At 43.8% G+C, this 10,230-nt stretch overlaps 9 non-coding genes across 9 annotated transcripts; 6 read left to right on the top strand and 3 right to left on the bottom strand.

Annotated features, from left to right (window-relative positions):
* Positions 1 to 5,293: 5,293 nt before the first annotated feature.
* Positions 5,294 to 5,366, bottom strand: TRNAT-CGU (transfer RNA threonine (anticodon CGU)). The gene has a single exon. It is a non-coding gene; the product is annotated as a tRNA-Thr (tRNA).
* A 382-nt stretch (positions 5,367 to 5,748) lies between these two features.
* Positions 5,749 to 5,821, bottom strand: TRNAT-CGU (transfer RNA threonine (anticodon CGU)). Its single transcript has one exon. It is a non-coding gene; the product is annotated as a tRNA-Thr (tRNA).
* A 382-nt stretch (positions 5,822 to 6,203) lies between these two features.
* TRNAT-CGU (transfer RNA threonine (anticodon CGU)) lies at positions 6,204 to 6,276 on the bottom strand. Its single transcript has one exon. It is a non-coding gene; the product is annotated as a tRNA-Thr (tRNA).
* An 839-nt stretch (positions 6,277 to 7,115) lies between these two features.
* On the top strand, positions 7,116 to 7,188 carry TRNAT-CGU (transfer RNA threonine (anticodon CGU)). The gene has a single exon. It is a non-coding gene; the product is annotated as a tRNA-Thr (tRNA).
* Positions 7,189 to 7,570: 382 nt separating this feature from the next.
* Positions 7,571 to 7,643, top strand: TRNAT-CGU (transfer RNA threonine (anticodon CGU)). Its single transcript has one exon. It is a non-coding gene; the product is annotated as a tRNA-Thr (tRNA).
* Positions 7,644 to 8,025: 382 nt separating this feature from the next.
* TRNAT-CGU (transfer RNA threonine (anticodon CGU)) lies at positions 8,026 to 8,098 on the top strand. The gene has a single exon. It is a non-coding gene; the product is annotated as a tRNA-Thr (tRNA).
* Positions 8,099 to 8,480: 382 nt separating this feature from the next.
* TRNAT-CGU (transfer RNA threonine (anticodon CGU)) lies at positions 8,481 to 8,553 on the top strand. The gene has a single exon. It is a non-coding gene; the product is annotated as a tRNA-Thr (tRNA).
* A 382-nt stretch (positions 8,554 to 8,935) lies between these two features.
* TRNAT-CGU (transfer RNA threonine (anticodon CGU)) lies at positions 8,936 to 9,008 on the top strand. The gene has a single exon. It is a non-coding gene; the product is annotated as a tRNA-Thr (tRNA).
* Positions 9,009 to 9,845: 837 nt separating this feature from the next.
* TRNAT-CGU (transfer RNA threonine (anticodon CGU)) lies at positions 9,846 to 9,918 on the top strand. Its single transcript has one exon. It is a non-coding gene; the product is annotated as a tRNA-Thr (tRNA).
* Positions 9,919 to 10,230: the final 312 nt, after the last annotated feature.

Raw genomic sequence — 10,230 nt, 5'->3', positions numbered from 1 at the left:
AACGCCATAGTAGAGGGCTTTGGAAATCTTGGCCATCCGGTGTTCCCTAGCTTGCGCTCACATCGCATGGTACATGGGCGTCAACCATTTCGCCTCTAACAAAATGCGACAGCTGCGGCCGGCATAAAAACACCGAAAAAAGCAATATCTCCGTAATATTTCACGGTACACTCGTACACTGCCATCGGGCATCAGAACATGTTGTTGTTCTTGTTCACCTTTTTTTGTGGCTCATAACCACTGTGGGGGATTGGAAAAGAGTTGAGTGGCCTTATAAAATTCTAAAAAAACATTTAGAACATGTCTTTATGATAAAGACTGCGTAGTTTAAAGCCAGCCACCTATAACATGAAACACACACGTTACTGCGCGCATTCCCCTAAGACGACGTAGTGGATGCATAGTTCTAACCGCCATATTCACAAACGCTTCTCGACTCGACTTTAACCCTTCACTTGACAGAGTTGAGCATTGCGCCGCTGCTCGGCTGGGAATGGCGCTGCACTGCTCAAGAATAGCAGAAAATTATCACTGATATGCAGTGACTTGCCCTGTCTAGAGATGGCGCTCCCATCGGCTTTCTCAAGTGAAGGTGGAGCATTAAGTGAAGGGACGTTCTAGAATACGGCAGTTAGACATTTCATGCGCATCATTGCCTGTGCTTTATAGTATGTTACCCATTACACAGAATGCAGTAATATGCGAAAGCTCCACCGACACGAACCGCGTTCAACTCTACTGAGTAGATTGTAGTACTAGACGATCTAAACTTATTGAGTAACACCATCAAATTAGCATGCACTAAGGGTCTGAACTACGCATTAGGGATAGCGTTCAACTTTTAAAGGCGAAGCTTAAGTGTCCCTCATTTTTTTCTACGACTGCTACAATAGCATCTGCTACAACAACAACGTTGTTGTTGCGAGTTGTTCCGTTGGAAGCGTTCTCATACATTTGGCGTTGTTTTGAAGGTGTGCTTGGAAATAGTATTTTCACACTCCGTGGGCATCTTCTTTTTATACATGAAAGTGTGATTATGGGTATCGTCACGTCTACAAGTTGCAGTTCACGTCACGTGAACTGAAAATAACTGCGAGTTGTGTTCTTTTTGCAGAACGAGGACATCAAAGGGATTCTTTTTATTGCGATAGCAACTATATGAACACTCTTGGCTGGGTTTTGCCGTCCGCGTCAGCGTCACTGTCATTCACCACGTATGCATACGTACTATCAGCGTCAAATGAGACCCGAACAGCGGCAGGCCTTGTCGACAGTGTAGTGCGTGCCGTGCCGTTATTAACGTTGGCAGGAGCACGCATACTGTTCGCCATCTCTGCGCATATATACGCGTGCTTGTCTACGGTGATAGCTGGACGGCACGCACTATACCATCGCGAAGGCTTGACGCTGTTTGTGTTTCATTTGACGCTGATAGTAAGTATAAGTGTGAATACACAAGAAAGGAAAAAAAATTGCCACGTATCTGCATGTTTCACTGCAAATGTCGTCGAAAGACACTAGTCTAGTGAGTGGAGAGAGGGAACAAAACGTTTATTTGATGTTCTGCTAGAGAAACTTGGTGAATTGTATTCTAGAAGCGCTGCGTTAGAGCCTCGATCGGTGCAGTGAAGGCGAACGAGCGCATCGAGGCACGTTAGACACGGGCGCCATCTGACAGGTATCTTCGAAAACGAAGGAAGGCGTGTGCGCCCACGGAGAAAGATGCGTGCCTGTCTCGGAGGCGATAAGGTGTAGAATGCAAAGGTATGGGCAGGTGCCACCGCCGTATCGTCTTAGCAAAGCGTTGGAAGCACTTGCCTTTTTGAGCATTGCGTTTCACTGTCAGCGCAGCGAGATAAACGCTATGGTCCTTAGAATTACTTATGTGTGCCTTCTCCAGTATAAAGCCACACATACAAAATATCGACGTGTTCTTATGATGCCTCAGTCATGCGCAATTGCTGATGTTTAATTGACAATCACACAAATATGAACGCTGAAACTTGAGCAATATTGGTGGGCGCGGTGGATGGGGTTGGCCGTTTGGGGTGCCGTTTGGCGCCGTTTAGAATATCGTTCGGGCGGAGAAACATACAAATGGACAGACAGACAGACAGACAGACAGACAGACAGACAGATAGACAGACAAAAATTTTGGCGTCGAAGGTCCCCAAGAAAGACTATCGTCTTTAAAATAATCCAGAATAAGACTGTGGCACGCTGAAGTTCGTGCGTGATCGCGTGGCGTTAGCCACTCAGCCACGAAGGAGACCTCCTTCAACGTTGAAACGGCAAGCTGTTTATGTCCACCACGGGGGAAATAACTTGTTTTCGGCATTACCACTGAGGTGGCCCGATTAGCACATTCGGAGTAACGGTCTGCACACAGCTCGTTGCGATGCGCCGATGCGCGCTCATCTCCCACGCGTGTTCTGCTAGGCGGAGCGAAGGGGCCGTATTCGCGAACTCATACTGTGGTGGGGGAGAATCACGCTGTTTCGGCTTTGACCTGAACAATTGCGATTAGTTGCCGGGCGCACAAAGATCACTTCACTCGCTGGAGATGCCGCGTTTGCTCTCGAAACATAGTGAAGTAACCACTGGGATACTTGTTAGTTCAAACGCATATCTGTACCTGTGATTACGCTTCGTAGTGGTTTTTGTTTAAATAGACCGTTAAGTGTCGAGGCGTAAACGTTGTTAGTTGGCTATCATCCTGTGTGTGTTGTTTTTGTGCATAAGCAGCGTCCTGTACGTTTCGATCTGCTTGTCATTCTCAGCGTTATATACCACGTTGTTGTATTCATTGCTATCGCATTCATTGCTTCGCTCTCCCGGCGAAACTGACTTTTTTCGTCATCTGGTGGTATAATTTTCCAGAATTTTCTTCCTAAAAGAACGCTTTAATTGTGTACCATACGCGGTCAGTAATTGCAACGCGGAGTTTTCGGCGCTTAAAGAAACGGATGCAGATCCATAAAGCTGTGTCTGCTGATGATGGAGCAGAGCAAGGTCCCAAGGTCCATAATGTCTACGTTGGAGTTGCCGACTAGTAGATAGGACGAACTGATGGACGGGTGCATGAAAACATGCCGAGATGGATGGACAGACAGATACACACAGAGATGCACCGGTGGATGGACTCGCGGACAGAGAGGTACACAGATAGGTGGAAAAATCGCTCTACAGAAAGGGACATACATGGACGAAAAGGATGCACGTACGATTGAATGGGTGGGCAGATACATGCACGGATGGACGAATGGCTGCACCGGTGGGCAGATGCACCAATGGGCAGATAGAGGAATGTACGGATGAGAGCATGAACGAATGGTTGAACAGGAATATATACGGATGGACGGACGAACGTGCAAATACACGAACGAATGGACGAATGACTCCACGGGCGGGCAGATTCACGAGCAGATGAATGAGTGCATAAACGCATGGACGCGCAGTTATACTGACGGATGGACGAATTATGCACGCATGGACGGATATGCAGATACATGAGCGGACGGATGATTGTATGGACGGACCAACGAACGGACGCACGCATAGATGAAAGAATGAACGCATGAATAAACGCACAGACGAAAGAATGCATGGAAAGAGTACGCCCTATTTCTAAGCCGGATTCGCGCTATGAACGTTCTATGTGTGGTATATCTAACACCTATATGTGTCGATCTGGCGGGGACCTATGACGACGGCAACGATGAACATCGCTAAGCCTTAAGGAGCTTCAATCCAAAAATTTGAAGCATCATATGAGTATAGTCATTTCCGCTGCTATTGCTAAACGACATTTTGCTCCTTACCGCATTTCGCTGGTATTTTTTTCTATATAGAAAATTGTCATTGTTTAAATAGGCATTAAATATGAAAACACGAAAAATATATTCGAAAATCTGTCACAAAAAACAGCAGCCCCTGAAACCTCGCGGAAATTATAATCACCTTTAGATTTATCTAAACAGTGAGTACACGTCAGTGAATTTATCACTGCTGATGGATGTGTGGAAATGCTGTGTGTGGGCTGTGCAAAAAAAGTGAATAGTGATGTCTGAAACCATCTGTGATCCAAAGCAGCTATGCACATTCAGCCGCTGCCAACAGTGCAGCTGCCACGCCAGCAGTGAGGGTCATTACACTCTGGAACACCTTTAGACACGAGGCGTTCATTCAGATGTAGTAATGCGTGCCTACAAACGCTTAACTAGCAAGAACCATGAATAATTTAGTGATTGTGAAAGCTAGTCCAGCACAAGGCGCCTTTTTTCGAGACCTGTGAATCCACTTGCACGGAAGTGAGCGCATTGACGATGGGATTAGTAAAGGTGACAGCTGCAGCCGGCGACACGCTTGTCTCCACCCTTAATAGAGCGGAGGCGAACGAGTGCGTCGAAGTACATTAGCTGGGGTACAGAGTACTAGAAGGGGGCAGTGAAATGAACGAGGCGCCCACGCCGCATCTCCGCTGATTCTCCGGCGGGTGACAGTAGCGGCGGCGCTGTAGTCCCATGGCACTGAAGATCTCAGGAGCGTCTGCATTGTGAGCACGCGCACCGTAGCCTGCGAAAGCATGTAATTGCTCGTTTTTAGCGCGTTTAACGCGTTTCTGAGCCTTCATCAGTGGACGCACCTGTGACGCGCCATGGTACACAAGTGAATATGCAGGCACGCCGTAATTGCGTCGATACAGTCACTGTTTCAAGAGCCTACTGACCTACACACGCAAAAAAGAAAATGTCAATTGGAATTTGCACGGGTTCGCCTACCGGCTACTGGCGAAGAGAAAAGTACCAAAAGAGCGATTAAATCACATGCTCGTTTTGTCGGCAGTCTCTACAATATCCGGAGCACAGTGTTCCTCATATAAGCCTACATGCGCTCTATTATTTCACGAGAAACCCGAGTATAAGTAATGTTGTCACAACATCTATATCGGTGACGACTCGGTTTTATCATGCCGGTTTCGCGCAAGATAGTAATTATTGCTTACTGAAAGGCTTATTACATATCGAACATATTAAAAAAACACACAAACATATAAAAAAGTGCCAATTATATATATATATATATATATATATATATATATATATATATATATATATATATATATATATATATAATAAGGGAAAGAAGTGTATACCTAAGGGCTCGTTTTTCCGTGTTTTAACACAATATTAATGAGATATAACAGACAGTAATGCCAAGGAATGTACAGGGGAAGTTATTAAAATCAATGGAATGTAAATAAGAAGAAAGAAAAGTGGATGAAAAAATTACCAACTGTGAGCAGGAATCGAACCTACGACCTTCGAATTACGCGTTCGATGCTCTAACCACTGAGCTATCACAGCGGCCCTCCCTCCATCCACTTTTTTGGGTTTATCTGTGAATTTAGAAGTAGGAGCGACAGTCAGCGCCATCTATAAGCCAAACAACGAGTGTGAAAACACTCTTATGCGCATGTTTGGCGTCACGTAGCACGTGAACTTATTATGAGCGGGCAGCTGATTAATTGTCCCTCTTATACAACCTAAACACACCAAGTCTGCCAGTACGAGACCCTCGTTCAATGAAATAAGGGAAAGAAGTGTATACCTAAGGGCTCGTTTTTCCGTGTTTTAACACAATATTAATGAGATATAACAGACAGTAATGCCAAGGAATGTACAGGGGAAGTTATTAAAATCAATGGAATGTAAATAAGAAGAAAGAAAAGTGGATGAAAAAATTACCAACTGTGAGCAGGAATCGAACCTACGACCTTCGAATTACGCGTTCGATGCTCTAACCACTGAGCTATCACAGCGGCCCTCCCTCCATCCACTTTTTTGGGTTTATCTGTGAATTTAGAAGTAGGAGCGACAGTCAGCGCCATCTATAAGCCAAACAACGAGTGTGAAAACACTCTTATGCGCATGTTTGGCGTCACGTAGCACGTGAACTTATTATGAGCGGGCAGCTGATTAATTGTCCCTCTTATACAACCTAAACACACCAAGTCTGCCAGTACGAGACCCTCGTTCAATGAAATAAGGGAAAGAAGTGTATACCTAAGGGCTCGTTTTTCCGTGTTTTAACACAATATTAATGAGATATAACAGACAGTAATGCCAAGGAATGTACAGGGGAAGTTATTAAAATCAATGGAATGTAAATAAGAAGAAAGAAAAGTGGATGAAAAAATTACCAACTGTGAGCAGGAATCGAACCTACGACCTTCGAATTACGCGTTCGATGCTCTAACCACTGAGCTATCACAGCGGCCCTCCCTCCATCCACTTTTTTGGGTTTATCTGTGAATTTAGAAGTAGGAGCCACAGTCAGCGCCATCTATAAGCCAAACAACGAGTGTGAAAACACTCTTATGCGCATGTTTGGCGTCACGTAGCACGTGAACTTATTATGAGCGGGCAGCTGATTAATTGTCCCTCTTATACAACCTAAACACACCAAGTCTGCCAGTACGAGACCCTCGTTCAATGAAATAAGGGAAAGAAGTGTATACCTAAGGGCTCGTTTTTCCGTGTTTTAACACAATATTAATGAGATATAACAGACAGTAATGCCAAGGAATGTACAGGGGAAGTTATTAAAATCAATGGAATGTAAATAAGAAGAAAGAAAAGTGGATGAAAAAATTACCAACTGTGAGCAGCTCAGTGGTTAGAGCATCGAGCGCGTAATTCGAAGGTCGTAGGTTCGATTCCTGCTCACAGTTGGTAATTTTTTCATCCACTTTTCTTTCTTCTTATTTACATTCCATTGATTTTAATAACTTCCCCTGTACATTCCTTGGCATTACTGTCTGTTATATCTCATTAATATTGTGTTAAAACACGGAAAAACGAGCCCTTAGGTATACACTTCTTTCCCTTATTTCATTGAACGAGGGTCTCGTACTGGCAGACTTGGTGTGTTTAGGTTGTATAAGAGGGACAATTAATCAGCTGCCCGCTCATAATAAGTTCACGTGCTACGTGACGCCAAACATGCGCATAAGAGTGTTTTCACACTCGTTGTTTGGCTTATAGATGGCGCTGACTGTCGCTCCTACTTCTAAATTCACAGATAAACCCAAAAAAGTGGATGGAGGGAGGGCCGCTGTGATAGCTCAGTGGTTAGAGCATCGAACGCGTAATTCGAAGGTCGTAGGTTCGATTCCTGCTCACAGTTGGTAATTTTTTCATCCACTTTTCTTTCTTCTTATTTACATTCCATTGATTTTAATAACTTCCCCTGTACATTCCTTGGCATTACTGTCTGTTATATCTCATTAATATTGTGTTAAAACACGGAAAAACGAGCCCTTAGGTATACACTTCTTTCCCTTATTTCATTGAACGAGGGTCTCGTACTGGCAGACTTGGTGTGTTTAGGTTGTATAAGAGGGACAATTAATCAGCTGCCCGCTCATAATAAGTTCACGTGCTACGTGACGCCAAACATGCGCATAAGAGTGTTTTCACACTCGTTGTTTGGCTTATAGATGGCGCTGACTGTCGCTCCTACTTCTAAATTCACAGATAAACCCAAAAAAGTGGATGGAGGGAGGGCCGCTGTGATAGCTCAGTGGTTAGAGCATCGAACGCGTAATTCGAAGGTCGTAGGTTCGATTCCTGCTCACAGTTGGTAATTTTTTCATCCACTTTTCTTTCTTCTTATTTACATTCCATTGATTTTAATAACTTCCCCTGTACATTCCTTGGCATTACTGTCTGTTATATCTCATTAATATTGTGTTAAAACACGGAAAAACGAGCCCTTAGGTATACACTTCTTTCCCTTATTTCATTGAACGAGGGTCTCGTACTGGCAGACTTGGTGTGTTTAGGTTGTATAAGAGGGACAATTAATCAGCTGCCCGCTCATAATAAGTTCACGTGCTACGTGACGCCAAACATGCGCATAAGAGTGTTTTCACACTCGTTGTTTGGCTTATAGATGGCGCTGACTGTCGCTCCTACTTCTAAATTCACAGATAAACCCAAAAAAGTGGATGGAGGGAGGGCCGCTGTGATAGCTCAGTGGTTAGAGCATCGAACGCGTAATTCGAAGGTCGTAGGTTCGATTCCTGCTCACAGTTGGTAATTTTTTCATCCACTTTTCTTTCTTCTTATTTACATTCCATTGATTTTAATAACTTCCCCTGTACATTCCTTGGCATTACTGTCTGTTATATCTCATTAATATTGTGTTAAAACACGGAAAAACGAGCCCTTAGGTATACACTTCTTTCCCTTATTTCATTGAACGAGGGTCTCGTACTGGCAGACTTGGTGTGTTTAGGTTGTATAAGAGGGACAATTAATCAGCTGCCCGCTCATAATAAGTTCACGTGCTACGTGACGCCAAACATGCGCATAAGAGTGTTTTCACACTCGTTGTTTGGCTTATAGATGGCGCTGACTGTCGCTCCTACTTCTAAATTCACAGATAAACCCAAAAAAGTGGATGGAGGGAGGGCCGCTGTGATAGCTCAGTGGTTAGAGCATCGAACGCGTAATTCGAAGGTCGTAGGTTCGATTCCTGCTCACAGTTGGTAATTTTTTCATCCACTTTTCTTTCTTCTTATTTACATTCCATTGATTTTAATAACTTCCCCTGTACATTCCTTGGCATTACTGTCTGTTATATCTCATTAATATTGTGTTAAAACACGGAAAAACGAGCCCTTAGGTATACACTTCTTTCCCTTATTTCATTGAACGAGGGTCTCGTACTGGCAGACTTGGTGTGTTTAGGTTGTATAAGAGGGACAATTAATCAGCTGCCCGCTCATAATAAGTTCACGTGCTACGTGACGCCAAACATGCGCATAAGAGTGTTTTCACACTCGTTGTTTGGCTTATAGATGGCGCTGACTGTCGCTCCTACTTCTAAATTCACAGATAAACCCAAAAAAGTGGATGGAGGGAGGGCCGCTGTGATAGCTCAGTGGTTAGAGCATCGAACGCGTAATTCGAAGGTCGTAGGTTCGATTCCTGCTCACAGTTGGTAATTTTTTCATCCACTTTTCTTTCTTCTTATTTACATTCCATTGATTTTAATAACTTCCCCTGTACATTCCTTGGCATTACTGTCTGTTATATCTCATTAATATTGTGTTAAAACACGGAAAAACGAGCCCTTAGGTATACACTTCTTTCCCTTATTTCATTGAACGAGGGTCTCGTACTGGCAGACTTGGTGTGTTTAGGTTGTATAAGAGGGACAATTAATCAGCTGCCCGCTCATAATAAGTTCACGTGCTACGTGACGCCAAACATGCGCATAAGAGTGTTTTCACACTCGTTGTTTGGCTTATAGATGGCGCTGACTGTCGCTCCTACTTCTAAATTCACAGATAAACCCAAAAAAGTGGATGGAGGGAGGGCCGCTGCGATAGCTCAGTGGTTAGAGCATCGAACGCGTAATTCGAAGGTCGTAGGTTCGATTCCTGCTCACAGTTGGTAATTTTTTCATCCACTTTTCTTTCTTCTTATTTACATTCCATTGATTTTAATAACTTCCCCTGTACATTCCTTGGCATTACTGTCTGTTATATCTCATTAATATTGTGTTAAAACACGGAAAAACGAGCCCTTAGGTATACACTTCTTTCCCTTATTTCATTGAACGAGGGTCTCGTACTGGCAGACTTGGTGTGTTTAGGTTGTATAAGAGGGACAATTAATCAGCTGCCCGCTCATAATAAGTTCACGTGCTACGTGACGCCAAACATGCGCATAAGAGTGTTTTCACACTCGTTGTTTGGCTTATAGATGGCGCTGACTGTCGCTCCTACTTCTAAATTCACAGATAAACCCAAAAAAGTGGATGGAGGGAGGGCCGCTGTGATAGCTCAGTGGTTAGAGCATCGAACGCGTAATTCGAAGGTCGTAGGTTCGATTCCTGCTCACAGTTGGTAATTTTTTCATCCACTTTTCTTTCTTCTTTCTTCTTATTTACATTCCATTGGTTCTAATAACTTCCCCTGTACATTCCTTGGCATTACTGTCTGTTATATCTCATTAATATTGTGTTAAAAACACGGAAAAACGAGCCCTTAGGTATACACTTCTTTCCCTTATTTCATTGAACGAGGGTCTCGTACTGGCAGACTTGGTGTGTTTAGGTTGTATAAGAGGGACAATTAATCAGCTGCCCGCTCATAATAAGTTCACGTGCTACGTGACGCCAAACATGCGCATAAGAGTGTTTTCACACTCGTTGTTT

The sequence above is a fragment of the Rhipicephalus microplus genome, chromosome 9 (assembly GCF_043290135.1).
Source record: "Rhipicephalus microplus isolate Deutch F79 chromosome 9, USDA_Rmic, whole genome shotgun sequence".
Classification (NCBI taxonomy): domain Eukaryota; kingdom Metazoa; phylum Arthropoda; class Arachnida; order Ixodida; family Ixodidae; genus Rhipicephalus; species Rhipicephalus microplus.
Note: the sequence above shows the minus strand (reverse complement) of the source record. Positions and strands in the feature narration are given on the sequence as shown.